The sequence below is a fragment of the Syngnathoides biaculeatus genome, chromosome 14, assembly GCF_019802595.1.
Source record: "Syngnathoides biaculeatus isolate LvHL_M chromosome 14, ASM1980259v1, whole genome shotgun sequence".
In the NCBI taxonomy this organism is placed as follows: Eukaryota; Metazoa; Chordata; class Actinopteri; order Syngnathiformes; family Syngnathidae; genus Syngnathoides; species Syngnathoides biaculeatus.
In genome coordinates this window covers 27,833,842-27,857,200 of record NC_084653.1, presented here as the reverse complement: position 1 = coordinate 27,857,200, position 23,359 = coordinate 27,833,842, and the positions used below count along the sequence as shown (strand labels likewise).

General features: G+C 50.3%; 1 protein-coding gene across 1 annotated transcript in view; it reads left to right on the top strand.

Moving 5' to 3' along the window:
- Window positions 1-1,625: 1,625 nt before the first annotated feature.
- The window catches only part of fgf14 (fibroblast growth factor 14), a 159,490-nt gene continuing 137,756 nt past the window's right edge, over window positions 1,626-23,359 (top strand). The window contains exons 1-2 of the mRNA XM_061841049.1: window positions 1,626-1,759; window positions 10,617-10,723. The gene's annotated coding sequence lies outside the window, so the exon portion shown is untranslated. The remainder of the gene's footprint in view (window positions 1,760-10,616; window positions 10,724-23,359) is intronic.

Genomic DNA, 23,359 nt, shown 5'->3' with positions numbered 1-23,359 from the left:
AGAAAAGGACGACGTGTCAACAAAGCAGAAGCGTCAACCCGTGCGTGCGTTTTTTGCCGTGCGGCGTATTTGTGTCGCGCCGCCGTCACCATGCAAAGTCAACACAGGTTTTTTTTTTTTGCTTCTTGCGCAAAGGCGGCGTCGCGCACGCCTTTGTGCGTAGATGCCTCGTGGCAAGCTCCGGGCCACGGGCGCCGCCGCCGGATGCAAGCCGGCGCCATTAGGGCCGCTTTGTTGTGATAAGCGCACCCGCGTAACCGTCGCAATGACAGGCGTCGGCGGCGCGCGTTCGCCAAAGTTTCCAATGGCTGATTTCTAGGAGGAAACATCTGTTCAATCGTGAAATGATTTTGCAAGTTGAAACAGCCGCGAACGGGCAAAACGCTCCCCAAACCTTTAAGGAGTAGAAATCTGTGGGAAAATGTACGACTGTGCCGCGGTGCGGCGGAGGCCAACGAAATGCGGGGTTCCTTCCTGCCAAATCAGCACCCCCACCCCCCTCCCCCCCGCAATTACACGCGCCCCCTGTAATCTGCTCTCCGGCTCATCCCGAAGTCGCACGCGTGAAGCCGTCTCCGCATCGAGGAGAACAACTGCCGGCCGGGCTTCCTGGTCGTCATCTCGTCGGGCACGATCCGCCCCCTCGAGCCAAAACGAACGTCGGCGATCGCCGCGATCCGTGACGATAATCCGACCGGGCTAGCGGCGCGCGTCTCGGGGTTTGGGCTACCTGTGGCCGTCTTTGAATGTAATTGCGCTAATAGCATATTCACAATCAGCCACCTTCGCCCGCCCTCCACTAATAATGGAACATCCTGTACTTCACATGAGCGCTCACGGATTTGTAAATAATTACTATCACATGGAGGAAAATAATAGGCGGACCCAATTGAAATTCAGTGGCTGGAGGCGATGTGGTAATCACGGACGGGGAGCGGGACAGGAAGGGAGGAGGGCAGGGCAGGGCGGAGCGGGGGACTGCATGGAAACACAAGAAGAAGCTAATCCCATCGCAGGCAGACAAAGAGTTCCCAGTGAATAATGAGCAACTTGGCGCGCAATGCCGTTTGTCAGCAGCGACTGCGCCCCTTTTTTGCTTCCAAATGAACTCGGTCGCACAGCATTGCACTTACGCGCCGGCTTTGGCTGCTTCCAGTTCAAAGCGGGGAAGAAAAAAACCTCACGGCCGGGTCACGCGTTATCCGCTTATTAGCGCAACAGCCCATTATCAATGCGCTCGGTGTAGAACACAATCAAGAAAAATGGGCTTCGCTGGTGGCTAAGTAGGAGTTCAGCGGATGCTACCGGGACCCCGTCGCTCGCAAATCACTTCAGCGCCGCGTCGGTACCGCTAATGCAGCCATCAGCATATGACAATACACTCCAGACGGACCGGGGAAAGTCCAATTTGCAGGCTGCCTCCCACGCGTGATGACTGATTGTTCAGCCTCGCACCGTTAATGTGAGTGACGAGGAAAAAAATGCCACGAGCGTGTGTCTTCTTCCTGCGCCCACGTAACAATCCCCAAACCGGATCGCTGCAGTAATACCGAGACTCACCTGCGAGAGGCGGCGTGGTCCCGGAAGGCATCTAATTGCAGAAAAATAAAAGGAAAAGAAGAAAAGGGAGAAGCTTGGCTAACAGTTAGCTTGTCTGCTGACACGTTAACGCTCACCACTTTTCAACGTAACGCGATCTCCAACAGAATCCCGACGAGCCCAAAACAACCAGATGAGATTGGAGACTGGATGTGTTCAGGTGGGCCTTGGCTTGTCGGCAGACTTCTTGTGGCTTTTCATGCTATACTTCTGCTATTAGTGGTGCGCTTTTCAGGCTACTTCCTAACTGGCACCCTTTCACGTCAGTTATTTGTTTGAATGCCAAGTTTTGAACAAAATTCAAGGCTAATGGCTAACCCACCTAAAATGACGCGGCGGGCCTTCAGTTTGACACTTGCGCTTTCGAGCCACCAGATAATCGAGACCTTGCCGACTTTGAGGGTCGGACGGAGGGAACGCGTGGGAAAATGTCCCCGATCTTCGGTGCGAGCGTAGCGACTTCAGATGGCCGAGCGTTGCGTCCGCGTGGCGACATGTGACGACTTGTTCTACACGCGCTAGCGATGTAAACCAGACAGCGAGGGGGGGTGGGTGGGTGGGTGGGGGTAATGTCGGGTTTATGTGTGTGATTGCGCCCGCAAACACGCCACGTGCACCTGCGCGCTCGCACGAGATGTTTTGTTGCGCACTTTGTTCTCGTCCCCGCCGGAAAATAATTACAGCGATGGGGGAAGGACGGCGTCGTTTCAAAAGTGCTTCAGAGGACGTCAGAGAGGGGAGCGGCGGCAGCAGAAAGACGGCGAGATGCTAATTACGTCGCCGCGCATCGGACGTCCGTCAAAACGCTTCTTATGTGAATAAATGTTGCATTTTTCCGTCTCGTTAAGGCGCAGAAAAAGCCGGATGAGTTGGGCAGAGACAATGTTGCCTCTTTTGTGAAGATTTGTGACACGCATGCCCACAGACGACATCCCCCCCCCCCCTCCCCGATTTCCGTACGATACGCTCAGACGCGCACGCACGCGCACTCATTAGTCGACGAGGTGCACGAGATGACGGCGGATCCTTGACAGCACATCTGAGAGAGATCCCCGTTCAAGAACAGCAATGAAAGCTCCTAATATCTTCCGTAGAGTCCTTATGCTAATGCTAGGGCCTCCATGCAAAATTCATGACGAGTACTGAGCGTTGCCGATACTTACAATGCGAGCGCGTGTTGTTATGCTCTTGCCCTAATTGTTTTTCGACAGTTAAGTGCGGCTAAATGACTTCCGTGCTTCCGCGTGTGAACGGCGCCGAGGTCACATTTGTTTGGATTTACTTTGCTATCAGCCGCTCCTCGCGTCCGATGTTTAGACGCAAGTTATCGAGCCGGAGTACGATTGCAGTCGGCGATTTTTGCTTGAACAAAAGGAAATTATTGTCAAACTTGAAATGAAGAAGCACCTTTTGAAAAAACATTCTCCGAGTGCCAACATCCAAACGGTGGAGTGTAGTAGGCCTTGGAGCCGTGCAAAAGGTTTTTTGAAAAAATATGCAGCGATGCCTTGAGATACGAGTTTCGCTCGTTCCATGACCGCGCTCGAGAGGCGAAAACACTCCCGAATCAAATCATCTTTGCCCATTCAAATGAATGGACGGACAAATTGATGCCGACACCGTTTGTGGAAACTACAAGATATACATTTTGAAAAAAAATTGCTTCACCTTAAATATTCCAGTCCTATTTTTGCCAAACATTCAAGCACCCCCGACCCCCCCCCCCCCAAAAAAAAAACCCCACCAACAACAACAACGTTTTGACTCGCCCACTGAACATCGAAGCAAAGGAAACGCAAAAAGTAATCAGGCAGCAGCGAGGAAAAACCTGGTCCACGCTGTCATTTCAAAAGGTTTCCATATCAGGCCGTCCATCAGCGACGCTACATTGTGTGCATTGTGTGTGTAAAATCTCCAAGGAGGGCCTCTGAAGCTCCCTTTTCATTCGTCAGCAGGCGGTCCGGGTCCGTCTGAGACGGCGCGGCTAAGCGGGATTGTCAGCCGATCGGGACGCTTTTTGATCGGTCTCGAAATCGGTGCCCGGGTTCAGAACGCGGCGCGATTAGACGGCTCGCACATCTGGGGGACAATTAGCCCGGAAGTCAAGTCGGATGACAGCGTTGTCAGGTTTGAGGCGCTTAAATTTAGGGGGGGCGACGTGGCGCGGGTCAAAGACCGACGTCGCCCGGGAGCCCCGCGATTCCCATTCAAGCGCCGTCACTGCAAATCAAACCAATGGCGACAAATGGAAATGCGTAATTAGCGTGGCGGCTACGCGCGTTAAAGGAAACTCTGCTTCGGGATTCATTCGATTGAGCAGCGCTTCTTGGTTCTTGCTGTCTCTTTTCCCGAACATTATGGGTTGTTTTCACTGACGCCACATTTTTTGCTCAATGACCCATACACCCCTGCGCGCCGCCATGTTACTTCCCGAAATCTTTATACGCAGAGTTACACGGCACAATGACGCAAAAAACAGTCTGTCAGCCAGAATGAGGTTTTTTTTCTCTCGAAGACGGCGAATTTAAAGGTTTACACGGAGTCACTTCTGTAGTGATGGCAAACGGCGGAGTTTTGAAGGACGCGACTTCTGCCATCGGCAATGCAAACGGTGGACCGTTCAACAACTCTGACAGCGGGATGACGAGAAGATCGCTGCCATTAAACGGCAGCCTTACGAAATTCCGCTGATTTTTAATGTCTCCGGATACGCAAAAGAGCAGTTCAAACAGCACACAGTCCATGGAGACGCCTGACTGAAAGATATTCTGCATTTGAACATCCAGGCAAATAAAATCTGCATAGACCCCAATTTTCGTTACATAAGCAAATATCACAACATCGCTGTCTTATAACACTTGTGAGCATTTGTTATAAGCTACAACAATCAAACGATAAAAAATAAGACTGAACTAACCGTTTATGAAGTGTTTTGTCTGATCCCACTGCTCCTCCGTCGTGACGTCTTTCCGATTGAGCACCTTTTTCCATAACCTTCGTCTCTGTTCGCAGAGAATTTGTGCTTCATCACCTTGATTCCTGCTAATTTTAGCCGTTTTGTAATCACGCTTTTCACCCCAGGACTGTTTGAGCAACCCGCGGCACCGCGAATAGGCATCTTATTAAAAGTTCTTCGACTCAGTGTAGCAACAACGCGCTCAGGGAAACAATATGGCCGCCGCCAGCTTGCAAAACGGGCGACGTCACGAGAAAACAACCCATAGGGTTAAGGAGCACATGCTAACTGGATTTTGCTCTTGAAATATATCTCAAGGCACGCGATCCGACGGAAAGGGCACAAAAAGTGGATACACGGCTTCAATGTTCCTCCTGTGACTCACAAAAATGCATAATTTGGAGTGAATGAGGTGGTGATCCCGTCGTGTCTGAAATGTACAAAGGTTCTCCCAAGCTCCCAATCAAAGTCGACAAACGGTCCAGTTCTGGGCCGTCTCTCAAGAATCATCCTGAGGCTTCGCCGGCGTCGTCGCGCGGGATTTGGACTCCGGGACATCCGAGCACAATCCCGATAAAGCCAGCTTCGCATTTTACGAAAACAAGACTTGCAAACTTTCCAGTGTTTGCGTTGCATTCAAAGGAGACTATATGAATATTGGCTCGTCTGCTATCAAAGCTGTTGTCGGAATATTTTAGCCCAACGCGGAGAGTGGACACGGAGAATTAGCGATGATGAAGTGACAAGGATGTCTGTCAATTGGATGTTTGATGCCGGCTCACGGCGAATTAGAGACGGCTAGCTGCGGAAAACAAACAGCCTTTGAAGCGCATTATTATGTGACACGCTGCATTCACTGGCGGAAGTGCTGAATTAATGAGACAGTCGGGAAAAAAAAAACAAAACAAAAAAACCCTCCCTATTTCCCTTTAAGCAGATCCAAAACTTCAACACAAAGAATTAGCATACGTGACTGAGATGCTACACATCTGGGCGAGCACTGGCTTTTTTCCCCACACTTTTAAGCAAAAGCTGCCAAATAAACATTTGGGAAAAAATGCAAAAATGTTTAAAACGACGGGGATGTCGCCGGCGTAGTTTCATCCGTGTGGCGGATTTTTCTTTGTCGCTCTCGTGTCTTGGATGGAAGACGGATGGAAGCCGTTCAAGTCTCGCATCGGTTTTTGAGTTTGGCCACCCGATTTTGACCCACGCGCGCTCACCGACGCGTCGGGAAAAACACAATTCAGCGCATTTCCACTCGTTTAGCGGTGGAGCGTTGAGAGACGTTGTCGCGGGATAATCGCAGCACGGTAGCCCGTTTGCCCCTTGGTGTCTCCCGGAACATTAGAACACGAAACAGTAAACCGCGTTTTCACTTGGTTCTTTAATTAGAGAATTGCAAAACATATATTGTATCGCTGAAATAGTTTGATTCCTATTACAACAGTGTGCTGAGTAAATCCCTTTTTTTTTGGGGGGTCCGAATGTTAGCGATTTCCGCTTCCAACGATCACGTCAACCCACAGTTATGCTCGTTAGCGTTAGGAAGTCCCCCCCCCCCCCCCCGGGATCGGTCACGTGACATTGCGCGTACCCCCGGTGCCGGTGTCGTATTTTCCCGCGAGTAGCCAGCCGCTTTGCCGAGGCTCGCTAGAACTCGGAACCCGGGTCTCCACTCCGGTTCCCGCAAATGGCTCCCTTCTGGAGTCCGCCGAGTTTGACCCGGAGGCGCCGCGGCCACACCTGTACGCCATTTGGCTCCCACGCTCGCTCGCACGCTCGCCGGGCGCCGAGCGACAGCGGCGCTTCAAAGCTTCTCGTCTCCGCTGGCCGTTTCCAGCGAGCGAGAGAGGGAGAACGGCTGGCGTTGGCAGGGCCCAATTTGGGATGATTGGCCTTGAAACGCAAGCTTCCCCCGTGTTCCTTTCAAGTGACCCGTAGCCCGCCAGTCTAGTGTAAAATTATCCCGGCCGTGTTTGTCTTGTGTCAGATGTGGTGACTGCCAGAAACTCCTCGTAATTGTCTAAGTGCTCCGGCGTGTCAGAGCTGTCCGTCACTCGTCCCGGACTCGGCCTTCTCAAAATATTTGGGCTGAATGGCGGCGGACAAACTACTTGCACTGATGGAGTTGTCACTTTGGTGCTTTTGCGAGGAAAAAGATTTTAGCTGGGTGAGAACACACACACATGCACGCAGACACAAAGCGACTGACATGTGTTCCCGCTTTTTGGGAGAAGGGAAAATGAGAGCGGCGTACTTGTTCGCTCTTTTTCTTCTTTGATACTTTTACAAATTCAAGACTATGAGCCTTTCTTGTCACATCTCATTGAAGTCGATGTTAACCTGAATGTGACACTGCGAAAATACATTCCGCGCTAAGTCTGCTCTTTAAGATCGGACACGCGTACGCGCTTTCTCTCATGTGCGCACTTAAAATGGAAAAACTATTGAGCGAGGATCATGAAAAGAGCCAGTGTGAAGTTTCTTTCGATTTGGGAAGACGGTTAGCGTCGAGCCGGCGCGCGCACACAAGAGGCGCGCACGCCGCTTCTTGTACACAAAAATCGCAGCTTTAAAGGACGATAGTGCAAAATAAGAGAAGCCTCGTACGATTCAAAACAGCCCTCGACGGTTTTTTTTGGGGGGGGGGGTTCATAAAATGCGGCTTATTTGATTTGAAACCGAGCACTGACTTTTGCGCAAAAGTTCACCCTCTAACGTCTATTAAATGTTCAAACAAAAAACAAAACAAAACAAAAAAAAAACATTCCGCACAAGGGCGCGCAGTCGTGAACGTGCGACTTGGGCACGGAGGGGTACGTGTACGCCGGTTGTCGTTGCCCTCGTGCCCCCGGGCAAGACACTCGAGGGCCCAGAGGCTGCGGGTGCAGAACGGCGGCCACGCTTCCGTCAGACTGCCCCCTGCAGGGCACGTGTGGCTGTGGAGTGAATGAAGTACCGAAGTTCAAGTACATGATGGGGAATTTTGTGCTTGGATGTGGGTAAAAGATCACAAACTTAGCAGATCAGGCGCGACAGCATTAGCGTGCAACCTGGGAGAGAGAACATGCAATATTTATACCAAATACCTCAAAGCAAGACGCTGTGGACGTTTCAAATCCAACAGGTCAAAGGTTAAATGTGCCATTAACGTCATTTCTGAAGTTGCTGACGACCCGATTGTTTTTCCAAATCAATGTGTGGGAAAGTTGTATCATTATTGGCATAACTTCAAGACGGTCACGTGTTCCGATTGCTTGCCAGCGCTGCGGGACGTTGACATTTATGAAATATGCCATGTAACGGACACTTTGACGGCCGCTGGTCACCCCCTCAGCTCCCATCTTCCCGTCCAAACGCAGCCTTCCCAGGGAGGCAGAAAAATGGTTCTTGAATTGAATGGGTGTCAAATATGTTTTCCAAATGTACTAAAAGCTTCGCATTGTTCCACGCGCTTCAATCGGAATCAATGTTAACTTTGTTCGCAGGCAAATTTACGGCCTCTCAGAGGTGACCGCTGCGGTCGGCGTGTTTTGGCAAAGTGCGGCTCTTGGACTGATTTATAACGCCGCTGTAGGGGGGGGGAGCCATATCGGAGAGGTGTGAAGAAGGCATAAATAACAAGTCTGTATTTTCCTTTGAGGGCGCGACACGTGCAGATTATGTATTGTTAGTGTTAGCGCGGCAGGGGGCGGCCGCGCGGGGCCGACGGCGGTAATACGACTCGATGACGTCGATGACCTGTCGGCGGGAGCTCGCGCGGCTTCGCCTCGCCCCGCCTCGCCCCGCCCCGACTCGACTCGACTCCTCTCCCGGCAATCAGTGGCGGTTCAAAGGGAAAATTTAAGAATGAGCAGCAAGACAAATAAAGACGAGCCGAAGAGCGTCGCAGTCGTTGCCCTCCGAAGGCGTCGCAATTTGTCTCGAGCTAGTTTTCTTTATCCAATAAAATGTCTCCGGATGAAGACGGATACTTCAAACGCGCCGCCGTCTCGCTAATCGCAGAGGAGGGAGGCTCCACTCACACATACCTCGCTCAATTTATTATTAATAAGTACATGAGCGGGAGAACGATATCCCGGGGACCCCCAAACACCCGCCGAGCGCGGCGTTCATCAAAGCGGCTCACAATACTCAGGATACACCAGCTCCAATAACGGATAATTGATGGGCCGGCTTGCGCTGATGCCGGAATGAGGATATTCATAAAGATGCGTTTCCACGTCACCCCAGATCAACGTGGAGGGGCGGGAACGACCACGACGGCTGACGAGGGAGGGGGGCCGCGCCCCGACGTCAAAAGTCGATGCGGCGATTCATCTGCGCGGATTCGCCGACAGGAAAACAAATTACGGACGCTGTGAATGTAGGATAACAGTTATTGGGGGGTGGGGGGGGGGGGGGCTGGGTTGACTCGGCAGACCTCCTCCAAGAGCACAATGGGAAACTCTTGCGCCATCTGCTGGAAATGGCAGCTTACGTGGGGGCCCCGGTGAAAGTAGACTGTAATCACGACGAGTGAAAATAATGAAAATGATGCAGATCCAGAAAGTTTGACACAAAAAACAGAAATCCCGCTTTTTTCACGCGATACGAGATTTAAGGTCCCGTTAAGTCAAATTTGCGGACTTTGAAATTCCATAGTTTTGTGGTTTAGCATCGGGAGTTTCACCTAATGGCCGATAACCCAACCAGCGGCATCAACGATTGGCTGAAAAGCTCACTTATTTGCTGTTTTTGATGCTCTTTGATCTGCAGACTGCGATCCGATAGTGGACCGCAGAGTCCAAGTCGGACACGGGGGAAGCAACATTTTCCCGTGAAACGGAGGAATTTGCCCACAGATGTTAAATCAGCGCCGTTAAAAGCGATTCTTTTCTCCCTCATGCTTATAATAATTGAGCACTGCAGAACCTTTTCCGTGTGTCTAAAATATTTTTCGGGACTGTAATTTTTGTAAGCTTTTCATTTTTGTGTGTCCTTTGGTCAGAGAAAATGGGCTCAGATTGAAATATGAAAAAAGAAAAAGTGTCGCCGTACGGACGCTAGGCGTGCTTTTCCGCGACCGGCCGCGTTTTCCAATAAACGCGCGCCGGGGCCCGCTCGGCAAGGTGGCGTTCGGCGTGACAGATGGGCGCCCCCGCCCTCCGGCGCTCGTGTTGGGTTTCCCGCAGACGCAATTGTGACTGACACGTGTAGCTATGGGAACCGTGTCTGTGGGCAGGAATTAAATCGATACGGGTGCACCCTGGACAAGCTCGATCGCATGTTACGGCGCACTTAGAGGAACGGCGCTCCATCTGTTCCTGCCCCCCCCCCCCCCCGTCAGTCTAATGTCCGCAATATTGCGTTATCGTTCGCACGCTTCGATGCCCCTTCGCCGGCGTTACGTCATGAAGTTGTAACCGAATTGCCGGCAGCGCCCGATTGGCACGGCATCTGCCCCCTCCTCGGGGACGCCGTTGCGGCTCGGCAGGTGAAAACTCGTCATTAACCAGCCACAATCAAGCGCGTGATCGATCGACTTGCTTTTTCATGATCCGTTCTCAGGTGGGGGGAGCGATTCCCCCCTTGAAAACGGAAGGAACGGGAAGGGCTACGACCCGTAAAGGCGCTCGTGCGTAATCGCGGGGCGAACAACCCTCGAGCGCCTCGAAGCGCCCGCGGAGCGACTGCATCATTAGTGGCGCATTTGCAGTCGAGCCGCCGCCGATGTTGTTTTTGACTTGATCTATTACATATTTTCATACCTAAAGGATGCAAGCGTGTTTTTTTGACACGTGTAAAGTTTTGACAGCGACGAGGGGAAACGCACAAGATGAGTCTTGTTACACCAGCTCAGACACATATTTTTCTAATAATACGCCATTTGAGGGATCTTTTTGAAACCAAAGACTGTGGCGCAGATTTGTTTTTGTCCAAAAAACCCGAGTTTGTCACTAAACGAAGAAATTTTTTATTATAGCATTATGTTTTCGATATTATTGGCTGTGTGTCTGTAATTGTAAGAGAGATTAATTGAATTGTTTTCTGAGTGTTCCATTTCCATGTCTGTCAGAGTGAAAATGCTGAGTGGCGACTAAGTCTGGGAAACCGCTCGCCAGAGTGGCAGATGAGGAAGGAAGGAAGGAAGGAAGGAAGGAAGGAAGGAAGGAAGGAAGGAAGGTAGGTAGGTAGGTAGGTCGGTCGCCTCGAGCCCTGCGAGCAACATTCAAACCTTTACAGACAAGTGAGAGTCTTGAAACCAGGTCACGTGTTTCCGGGTCTGCGCAGGCCGGCCGAGGCCGAGATCCCAACCCAGAACTTGCCAACTGTGAGTCAGCCGAGCCAACCGCTCCGGCGCCGTGCAGCCTATTCTATAATGGGAGTGAATTGAGGCAGCATCACCGAAGGGACGGCGTTCATCCTGAATCTTCAAAATTCTTCCAACTTTGTGAGCTTGGATGAATTTCGAGTGGAAGAACCCCATTAGACCTCTGGGACGCCTCATAACTGAGAGGTGTCCCAAAGCTTTCACTCCGAAAAGTGAACTCGGCATGCAGAGCGAGATTTAATAATAATAAGCCTGAATAAAATTATCCAGGTACAAAAGAGGCTTGCCAACAACAACATTAACGTTTGACACGCGGCATCTGAAAAAAAAGCGAGAAGAAACTCTGGATCACAGCGAGAGGCGACCTTTGAAGAGCGCTGATGTGAACGCTTCAAACGCCGTCGCAGCAAAGAATAACCTCTGACACCCAAACAAACAAACACAAGGCACGTTGAAATAGCGCAGGCGGCGGCGGCGGCGGCGGCCCGTCTACTGCACGTGATGAAAGCGTGACGGCTGGTGTCCGATCCGCTTTGTCGCCCGCCCGCCTACCTGCTCGGCGTGTCGGCTGATTTGCGGCCGCCCGAGTTTGTTCTCCGCCCCGCTGAGCGGCGGGGTTGAGAACTCCTGAGGCAATCTGACAAAATACAGCGACAGCGAGCCGCGACGCCGTCGGGGTGTTTAGCGGGAGACGAGGCGAGGTTGAAGGCGTCCTCATTTGATCCGAAGCGGCTCCGATCGCGTTTAGAGCCGACTTTCAATTAAGAGCAAAATGACGATCGGCTGTAAAATTGACTCAACGACTTTTGACGCCGGGGGACTTCTTCATTAACCCCGAGTTCAAGTTCTTTTTCTTTTGTTTTTTTTTCGGTGTAAGCGGATGAATCTCAATCATGTTTCCGATCCGCGGCAACCTATTTTCCCCTCCTCGGTGGAAGCGACGCCTCTCGAGCTGCGCCGTAGCGTCCCCAGGCGTTATCATTTGCCGCATGATTATTTCAAACGCTTCCACAACACAGCCGCCTCTCTGATGTAATCCTCATGCATATGGAAGGTGTTTTTTTTTTTTTTTTTTTCCGAGGAGGCGGCGACCCTTTTTCGCGGAACCAAACAAGCGATCACAAGCCTAATGAGGGGCCGGGCGCCGGATGGACGACACGTCTGTAATTAGCCCCTAGCTAACACCAGCGCGCGGCTTGTTTTTATTTCAGCGGGAGAACCGCGCACCAGACGTCCCCCCGTCCCCCCCCCCCCAGACTATAAATAAAGATTGTCATCGTAAGCTAATCAAGTTACGAGGCGTCGTTCGGGCGAGGCTGTCACTTTCTTGGCGAGGCGAAGAGAATCCCCTGAGGTCCTCGCGTCTCTCGAGTGACTTCACCACGATTAAGCGCAATCTGCGCTCGCTCGCCTGCGCGATTTCCGGCGAGAAGACGCCTTGCAGCGCGTTAGCTTTTTTGCCGCCGAGGACACAAAACAGACAACGGCGAGCTAAGACGCTCGGAACAATAAGTGAGGCGTCCGGAAAGGAATCGCGCAGGCCCGAAAGTGGAACGGCGCCCACCGATGAGAGGCCGCGACTCCAACGGGACCTCCAGTACGAAGTCATGAAGTCAGTGATTGCGTCAATTTAAAAAAAAAAAAATCAGTTTTTCCTAATAACGTTGCAACTTTGGGGGCAAAATCCCATCATATTATTACAACTATTTTCACTCGTATTTGTTGTCTCACACTTATTTTCTCCAAATATTTTTTTCCTATATGACTTTGTCACATCTTGGGAGATTTTTCTTTGCAATAATTTGCTGACTAATCAGTTACTAAGGAAAATGTTTTTCTTGTAACGTAACCTTACATTTCTGGCAAGATTGTGACTTTTCTTGAAAATAGTAAAGGGAATCATTGTCGTCTTGAAATAGAATATCATATTTGAGTTCCATCACACTGCAGGCTTTCAAGTTTTCGTGTGTTATTTCACCACTGCAATTTTGAAGGTATGTTTGCTAGCATTAGATGCTAGCTTCAATATCGCGACACTGATTTAATGGCGTTTACTGTCGTTTGCAGTACAGAGATATACAAGTACGACTGACTGGAGGGTCGCCGACTTTCCATGGGACTTTATTCAAATCTATAGCAGAAGTTGAAGTGCTTGTTACTTTAAGTAGCTGAAAAAATGCAAAGCAATGTCGATTTTGCAAACAGCTGGCAATTTTTCCAATGCAACAGGTACCAAGTAGTCAGCCAATCAGAAAGCCTGCCGGTACGCTCGTCGCCGGATGCTAAAAAGGTTAGCAATTAGCATCGGAAGTGCGCACATTTCACTTTTCCGTCATCATGTTGTGTGGCTGCTTCCTTTCTCCTCGCATCTCCCCTGCGAACGTGACTAATCACCCGAGTTGGCGTCGGGCCGCTTCCGGTCGGACGGACGCCCGCCTTCCTCCGCCGCTCTCGGCTTTCGCACCGTCAGTGAATTTTCATCGCCCTTGTTGGGGCCTTTTTATGCATCGTTTCCCCCGATGGCGCGTGATTGATGTCCAGGAGGGAACGAGAAGCTGGACGGCGGCCCTCCCGTCACTGACACGCGTCGGCGCCCCCCCATCCCCCCCTTCCTTCAGTTTGGCCGCGGTCGCCGCCGAGCCGGCTCGGCCCTCATTTCCATTTCAATCTCTGGCTCATGAATGCGAAAAAAAAAAAAAAAAATTAATAACGGGAGGAGCGCGCACGAGGGAGGGCGGCACGGCAAAAGGAGAACGCGGGCGATGGGGGAGAATGGCGACGCTCGGGCCCTTTTGTCCCACAAAGAGTGCCCCCTTCTTTCATTCCCTCTTTCAGCAGCATCCTGGCAATGAATGGCATTACAGACAATGCCACATCGCCACTGACACAAATTTATTTCGCTGGCCGTGCCGCAGAGTATTTCCAACAAGACCAGGGGCGATTTGTCTGGGGACAATTTGGTTTCCATAAAGGATTTAAATGGTTTCTGCGGAGATAGTGGGCTGAAATTTAATTTGTTTCTCATTTACTACAGCAGGTATGAAAAGGAGAAAAATTGGACAGCTGATGGGCTAAAAATTGGCGCTGTCCCTGTGCTGTATCCCCCAGAGGACGCAGGTCCTGCATCATATAGATTGACTTCGACCCCCCACCCCCCCAGCCACCGCCCCCCACGACCGCAAGACCGACCGCACTTAGCATCGCGCCTCCACCCCCCCCGTAACCTTAAACCAACTTAAACAGTAACCTTTGGGGAGGCTGCCAATCACTCGCAAAACAACGTTTCCATCGATCGGCCCGTCTGCGTGATTTATGGCCTCATTTTACACTAATTGAGAATTAGAGGGCGGATTAGTGGGCCTCAACACTTCGGTCCGATATGCACTCTGAGCAGCGTAATCTGTCACGCCGGGATGTCCGACACTCTCTTCCTCACAATGGAGGCGCGTGGGGGGGGTGGGGGTCTCTCTAATTGAATTGCCGGAAATTAATTTGACACCCACCAGTGAAATCCGACTTGTGCTCCGGTGACGCCGACGCGGAATTTGCTCTTTTCCACCCCCTTCTCTGTGTTCCCGCCTCGCCTGGAAAACGCTATCGATCGACTTCGGGCACCGAGTGACGCACGGAATCCCTAAATCCTATCTCCGCATATTAGGCCGGCTATCTTTGGCCCGCGTAAAGAACATCGCCCTTCATTTCGTTTGACGCTCCGGATGATGTCCTCGCGCGGAACCTCCCTCGCCGAACGCCCCGAGTCAACGCTCGCAATTGAATTAGCGTCGCGGCTCGCCGGGTCTATTGTCCGGGTAATTTGTCGCGTAAGTGGCAAAATGAAAGCGCCGGCCGCGCTTCTGTGAGGGGCCGCCGTTGTTGTGTCGCTCGCAAAAAAAAAAAAAAAAAAAGCCCCCGCGAACGTTCGCAAAGATCGCACATCCACTCGCTCTGCCGAGGTGGCACCGGCAACGACGTCGGCTAACGAGATCTCGGCGCGGCCGACTTTGCTAGCAAACATGTGTCGTATTGCGTGTGGCTGACTTTGCACTAAGCGCTTCTTAGCGGGCTAAAAGACGCATTCATCTGTGTAATGAACTTTGGACGCTAGCTAACTTAATCCCGGTAATGCCTGCGAGAGTCAATTAGCGCAACTAGATTCAGTTCGCTATTTATCTGACGGAGCGGAGCGGAGCTTTCTCGACTTTTTGAATCCTGCCCCGCCGACAATTTCAAGTTTGGTTTGTGCATAATAAAGTGGGCAATAAATACGACTCACTTGCAGTTTTGAAGGCCCCGTTAGATTTTTTCTGGAGATTTCCAAGAGCCACATACTAAAAGCGAGCAGAAATTCCAAAGCCTATCTTTGAAATGAACGAAAAATGAATGTGAACTTTTTCACGAGTTCTTAAACATGTCAAGCGAAGAAAAACATCTTTTGTCGTAGCACGTTTTCAACAAGTGATGCACTTTGTTTTGAAGACTGGCCAACGCGGAAACGACAACAACCTTCGAGCGTGTGGGGAATTACATGGATTTACAGCTCACTATCGCCTCGTACAGAATTTTCTTGCATGATTCAAGATGTTTTTCTTTTATGGATTTGAAATGAAACAAACTTTCACTGCAGACTTTCAGTTTTCATTTGAGGGCATTTACTGAAAAAGAAAAAACGGTGGACCCCAGGGCAGGGAAACTGGGAGGTGACTTTTCAAAACATCAAAAAGGCACACAAAACGGGGCAAAACCTACAAAACTAAACAAAGTCCCCCAAAACAAAGGCAAGTTCTGCTGCAATACTGGGGATAACTGCTAGCACAACACAAAAGCTAGCATGAGGGAGACGGGACTACAACCATCCGACGCAGACTGACAAACGCAGGGAACTGCAAACAAACTGAGCAGACAACGAGGCACACCCGACCGAGCGAGACGCGAGTAGCTGGAGGGAGTCAAGAAGAGCGCTGACGAGAATTGCGGGAAGCAAACGGAGCAGACGCGGGAAGCCAATTCAAACCGTGGGGATGGGATGACAACGACCGGTGTGCAGCTGAGCCTCACAACTTTTGAGGCGCGCAAAGTCAAAATACATAAATCCGCGTCACCTCGGCCGCAAAGGATTTGCGAGCAACTATTAAAGAAGCCGACGAGTGACCGAAATGCGGGGAGAGATTTTCGTATGGCCGTTTTTGAGGCACGCCGACGGTCTCCATCGCCCTTGACGTCGCGCCATGGGAGGGTCGCGTCTTCTGAACGTTGATTGTTGTCTTGGTAGCGGGGCGTACAAAAAGTCCTTCTCTCTCTCTCTCTCTCTTTTCCTCTCTCGCCGCCTGCCCGCTTTCTCATTTCTTATTCTGGGGCCCGCCGGGACGAGAGGGCGGCGGCGGCGGCGGCGGCGGGGGGGATAACTGAGAGGCTGATGGAGACGAGGTGACAGCTCGGAATGGGCCATCAATAGATCCATCAGACGGGTCATTTGGAGCGCGCTTAACATACATCAGTGGAGTCGCCCGAGCTGGTATCTGTCTTGTCGTGGAATCACAGTAAATAAGAGTTAAAGATGGTGTCAGCTCCGACCTGCATGACCCCCCCCCAACCTCCCCCCCCGCCCTCCCTCCCTCCCTCCCTCCCACTCACGATCGGCTGCATCAATGGAGCGTGGCACAGATGGGAAAGGGATTAACACGTACAATAACAACATTGGTGCGTGCCCTTTATCGAATAACACCGGTTGGAGCTAACGTGGCGAGGAAAACGCCACAAGAATGGAAAAATGGAAGAACACACACAAGAATCATAAAAATAGGCCACCGCTGAGGGAAGAGTCGACTCGCGAGATCAAGTCTTTGTTGTCGTGCTGGATTCAAATCGGGCACAAAACGCACAAGCAAGACGCGCTTGTACTGCTTGGAAATAAAGAGGAACAATCTCACAAGAACAAGACCGGCCGTTCATTTCAAATTAAACCTTTTTTTTTTTTTTTTTTTTTTTTTTGGTATTGTTTGGAGACTTGCAAATGAAAATGACGACATCTGAGGACTCAGACTGAGATATAACGAGCATTTGTTTTTTCCCGACACGACAGTTGGGGAGGACAAACGCCAAGTGGAAATTCGGGGTCGAAAGAGCATCGCAGGAAGTGTTCTATATTTTATAAATTGTTAACCCGTAAAGGGTGCTGTAATATTAAAAAAAAAAGATGGTCGACAACACGAAGTCAACTGTACACTCGTCCGTCGCTGTACAACACATTTAAGTTCTCAAAAAGAGGAGAAGAGAAGAGCTCCACGGAACTTCCCCAAGTGATCCACAAAATCCACTTCACAAAAAAGAAATAACGTTGGATTAAAAACATGCTAACCCCAAAATAAAAGCAGTTCAATCATTTGATTCGTGCTATCAAAGCAATAACAGGTGTCATCACCAACTGGACTGAATTTCGTCGACCACGAAATGTGAAATCATACGAGACGTCGCCGGCGAGGCGAGCTCGGCGCAAGATCCAACCTCGACCGCTGCTGATGACATCAAAGCACAAAACTACACAAAGACGGAATCTGACGCCAGCTGGAGGTCACGCGCAGAAATATTTGATAAAAACAAGCAAAAAAAAAAAAAAAATTGAGCAAGCAAATATGTACTCTCCTTTTATCATGTATCTTTCTCTGTGGAACAATAAAAAATATCATCACTGTCCAGTGAAAATATTTGTTTACTTTCCAGACACCACACAAAAAAAAAAAAACCCGAACATATTTTTGATTGCAGAGTCCGGTCCTCTCTAAAGTTGAGTCAATAAACACTTTGGAACTTCTTAACAACAGCGATTGTGCGCTTTAGCTCGCCTCACATGTGCATATATTGTACGGCGCTGTGCGTTCATGAAGCAATATGAGCTCCGTGTGGATACATTTTGCGTCAAAAAGCCTGCTCCCAAATCACAAATTATGTCACCCTTTCCAAACAAAAAAACCGAAGACCAGCACGGGGCGAGCACATGAGCCCGATACCAGTGGAAGGCGCACTGTCGGCGAAGCGCGGTTCCTGCCGCTCAGGCTCCGCGCTAACCTTAGCATTTTGGGCTTCTTTGGCGAGATGAAACCGCAACGCTAACTCCTAACGTCCGGCGCTTGAACTCACATTAGTTCTGGCGACGTTCCCGCTCGGACTGGATTCTCCATCATTTACCAGTTTCAGGTCAGCTAGGTAGTACGCGAAAACAATCAATATCAGGGTTTTGCTGACGAATTTCACATGATCAAGGAAATCTGTGTTCCACTGAAAGTTACGTCAACCGTGATTTTTGCAGAAAAATGCCGAGGCCGACACCGTGATTAAGTGGCGCAAAAGTGAAGCCAATCTGCCGGCCTCGCGTGGAAAGCGCGCGCGGTTGCGATAAGACCTAAGTTTGTACCGGTCAAGTTGCGATTCGAGTTCATTATGAGTTACGGTGTAAGAACGAAGCGAAATCAACGCTAAACACGAGCTCCTCACTAACACGTACGTCGGCGTGACCCCTGTTGTCCTATTGAAGTGGCGCCGGTCCTCCGGGTCATGCTCTAATTAAAGCCGGAGCGGGTCGGCGCTGCACGTGCGCTAATGCCGGTATTCTGCTCCTCTTCTTTGCTTTGAGCAGGCGTTGCCTACCTTAATCAAAATTGTCAGTTAAAATGAATCCAGTAGCTTGAGTAATTAAATTTAATTGGATCTTGTCACTTCGCATGCTGCCGCTGGTTTGATCCTCACAGAGTGTTTTCTGCCTCGGCGCCGTACTGACTTTTATTATTAGAGCCTCCACCTTGGCGGGTCCGCCGAGGCCCAGCCTGACGACGCTTTGAACCCCCTAAAAGTTCTCATTTGGTTCGTCTCGATGAGCTCTCGCTTAGGTGAATGGCCGAAGCCAGTGGGCTAAATCCACTTCATGACAAGTTCGCCTTGACGATACGTCAATGTCATGGGGGCGCCGGCCCGAGCTCCGGAACCCCACCACAAGGACACTTAACGCCCGGCTTGTCTCGCCCGCCCAGGACTCAATTTGGGGGTTTCCGTGAGCCTGGGCGAAGCCTCTGCCACCGATGTTTGCTGTGGTGCTGCGCTCACGCCTTTCACGTTTTAGTCCTCTCACAAATTCTGCGTTCCTTCCTTACTTTTCAGGGACCTTGCTAACTAAGACGTTGGTTTTTTGCCTTATTTTGTATTATTATTATTATTATTTTTTTTTAAATACTTCTACGAGAATCTTAGATTTGCACTGCCCTGCATTTGGGTCCTTGAAACCAGCAAACTGTGACGTGAGTCACAAAACAAAACAGAAACACGACAACAGAAAGTGATGACGTCGGCAAACGTCAACTTCCGCCACTTCCTTGGATCATTTTCACCAAATGTGTTTTTTTTTTTTTTTTTTTTTTTCGGCGCTAAGCTTCTTGGAACGATATCACGCAGCGTTTTGAAGGAATTCCATCCCAGCTGAGTGCAAAACGCTGAACGAAGGAGACGGCGACCGGCGACGTTCGACGGAGCGACGCGGGAGGCCGAAAGGTGGAATGGCTTTTCCAGAGCGCGAGTATTTGCGTTGCCAGAGGAATGAAACGTCTAAACGGAGTGGTCGGGGATAGGAGTGACCCCCCCGCCCCCCCCCCCCCCCCCCCCCGCTCCAGACTCGCAAAGAATATGGACGAATTGAGCATGCAGCCGCGCTGGCGACGGCCGAATCTTTATTCGCTGGCAGCCGCCTGCTGCTAAAGCGCATTCCCTTTCAATCCATTAGAGCTGGCCGTCCGCTTCCCCTCGGTCGCACCGCGCAGCCCTTAATTTGACAATGACAAAGAGCCACTTGCAGATTTTAAATTTCATAATTTTAATCTGTCAAGTCTGACATTTAATTAGTGGCTTCCTAACCTGTGCGCGCCTCGCTCGGCGAAGGGCGCCGCCGGTTCGGAAGGCGCGGCGCAATCTCCCCTTTGCCAAAGCGGAGGCGGCGAGTGGATTAATATGGATGCACGTCGGCAGCTGCCGCAAAGACAATGCGCGGCCGGCGAGGCCATTAGGGCCTAATGCAGACAGATGAGGTTAATAATATTTGGGAAGTGTTGCTCTATTAAGCGCAGCGCTGATTAAGACCTGAGTGGGATTCCTCCCCCCCCCCCCCCCTCTTCCCCACCGGGACGCCTTTTGTTCCGACGGAAAGCAGAGCGAGGCGGCGGCGGCGGCGGCCGTCGACCAAACAATGTCGTCCGACAGCCTTAATGAGAATCTTTACAAACCTGGACGGCCGGAAGTTGATTACGCAAACAGACGGAGATGGCGATTTGAGGATCCTGCGAAAAGAAAGAGCTCCGTGGTGATTGCTTTGGCCGTGTTCTCGAGCGCGTTGGACCTCATTCGTCAATTTCCATCAGATTCGGCCACTTCCAACGACTTTCCTCCAGAAAGTTAACGGGAGGTAAAAAGGCCCAGTCATGGTTTTGGCGGGAAAAACAAGAATCTTTTTTCTCTCCCTCTCAAATGAAAACGGTTCCGAGGTGTCGTAATAACGCGTCTTTGAGACAAGCTTTTGTTAAAAAAAAAAAAAAAAAAAAACCCAAGGACGACCTCAAACGCTTTACGGCGGCAACAAGCGGGATCTCGTCACCTCTTCGGCTGCTTCAAAGTGAGCCGTGGACGCAAATGACGTCACTTTTTGTCCTCACTCGCGCTCCCAAAAACCCGGGAGAAGGGTTCGGAACCTACGGCCCAGGAATGCTCTCAATGCACAACCGTAAAACTTTGTTTGATCCTTGCATCGTATTCTTTCCTAAATCTGGCAGGGCCCTGGAAGGATTTTAGAAATGCGGGAAGGTTTCCCAACTCTGGCCTCGAATAAAAGATTTGATGTGTTCATTTGTGCGTCACACGTGTGCGCAGGTGCTCGCGTAAATCACGCGGAAGGCCAAAGTGTTGCCGTATCGGGCTCTCATTTCCTGCGCAGGGGAGCTCCGTAAATCACCCAACCGGGTCCTCATCTGGAGTCAAGCGTCGGCAACATCAGGAAACAACTGGAATTCTCCGTCGGCTTGAAAATTGAAGAACAACAACAAAAAAAAAAAAAAAACAGGAGTGATCGGATGTTGTTTTCCGATGGCAATAAACACCAACTGCACGACGACTTCGGCTTGACGGCTTTCAATTCCTTATGGTACCTTCTGCCAAAAGCAACTTTTTCCACAGATCATGATATTCTCATGAATCAAATCCATTCAAAGTTTTCCCAATCCTCATCATTATGATGCGCTCAACCGGCAACGCTCGGGCGGCAACAACACAAGCACTCGAAAAAACGTTCACCCACGTATGACATTTGCAACATCAATGTGAACAGGGCGGAATGAAATGGTGACGAGGAGTTAAGCGGTTACTAGTACGAAAGACGCGGCGGCCAAGTGCGTCAGCAGTAAAGACGAAGGATCGGATTCTTTCCATATGTACGGCCTCAGGAGTGTTTTTCATATTAACGGTTCCTGTAATTGCCATGAGCACAGGTTAGCGGGTTCTGACTTACGTACAACATCGGGTTATTGATCAAGTTGTCGAAAACGAGGACTCTCCGCATATACGCGTCTGGTCAATATTAATATTGTGTCCCAAATGTTCGGCCAAGGAGGTTGCTGGCGCTTTTCGGGCTTCTGTCCTGAGCTGACGAATGTGCGTTCACATGCTAAACGCAGGCGTGCGCTCGCTGCACGCAGACACGCTAACGTTGCGAATGTCGAGCGCACGGCTTCCGCCGGCCGGCGTCGACTCGTCGTTAACCGCGGATACCGAGCTGCAGCTCATGGGCAACTTCCTTTGAATTTGTGCACTTGTTTGTGTTTTGTGATGTCCCCTGTTGACTGCTCAAGGAGAGAATTAGCGAGATGATCACATGAATAAAATCCAGCCGCTAGCTCATTACTAACGCTATTATTCATTAATTAACATTATTAAGGCGTCTAATCGAGTGCTCTGGAGTCCCGCTGCCTCTTTTCAAGTGGCCCCCCGCTCCTCGGTCCCGCCCATTCCTGCACATGAAAAGAAAAGCACATCAAACGGGGCCCGCTTCGCCGTGTTGGGGGATTCGCAGGTGCGCGATTGCGCTCCGCGGGAGGGGGGAAAAAGAAAGAAAACGTCGGCCCTCGTCACGCTCTTTACGCTTCGGCGCCGGCCTCGCGCCGCTCGCTCATCGGGAACGTAACGAAGGCCTCGTTAGGAGAAACGAGCCGGCTAATTGGGTCCCCGTTTGAAACTTTTGGGCTCGCCGGCACGAGCGTCGGCGTCCCTTCATCGCAGGCTAACGCTGACGTGGATGAAGCGAGGTTTCACGCCGGGGAAAGTTTTGCTAACGACGTGTGTCGCTGCAGAGTTGCACGCCCAATGTTTGCCTACCAAAATCACGCTAGCTAGCCGATTTGTTCTCGCATCTTCTTTTATACTCTGGAACCTTTTAAAGCTTCTCCAATTTGGAGGCAAATATTTGGGTTGAAAAAGAAGCCCCGGAGGTGGCACCCGAGATCCCCATGTGCAAGTTTTGGTCGAGAGTGTTTCTGCGACGTGTAAGTCGAAGATGTCGAAGCGGAATGTCGACGTACATGCAAGCGATCCTCGCTACGATCACACTTTTAAGATTTTTCTTTTCTTTGTCCGAACGGTAGTAGCCGTTATAATTTGCCGCTTTTTCAGTTTGAGTTCATGTACCAAATTTGGGCAAATCCGACAAGATGCTAACTTCATTCCGTTTGTTTACTTTCGAGCGAGGCAATAATATCCATCAATAGTTTTTAAGTGGCTTTCCCGGGAAGCGGCTATATTAAAACTTGCATAATGCATGCACGGATGCAGCTATAAATTGTACATCCTCGAAAGACGATCATTACAGTGTGTATTCCAAAATCGCTGAACAATACGGCTAATTTGAAGACGAAGGCCGTCGTCATTTACGCACCATCGGCAGTCCGAGGAGGGAAAAGCCGTTCTTCCCGCTTTTGGGCTCATTATTTTCAAATAAGCAGGACAGCGAGCCAGTGATGAATATGCAGAAAGTTGCCCAGATATTAACAGTTTGATTGGTTTTCTTCTGCTTTTAAATACTCGATGACCTTAAACAAGATTTCACTGGAGCACAATCTAAACACCATTAAGGGAGTCTTTCATCATCGCATTTTCAATTGCATTAATATTTCCATTTGCGACAGCATAATATGCACCGCTTGCATATTGTATGACGCGTTTGAACAAATATTGTTTCTTCGCATATTTGCCATTGGGATACAAATCTTAAGTGAAGTCAAACTTGAAAAGCTCAACTGATGAAAAGAAGCGGAGCAAAATTGTCTTTTTAGGAACGTACGAAGTTCATTTCAGTTTTTGTCCATCCGTGGTGGGAAATAAAGCACAAATCCTTTCGAATTTAACTGGATTAAAGACATATCTGTACTGAAATGGAGTACTTTTTGGTTGATTCCCCCCCCCCCCCCCAG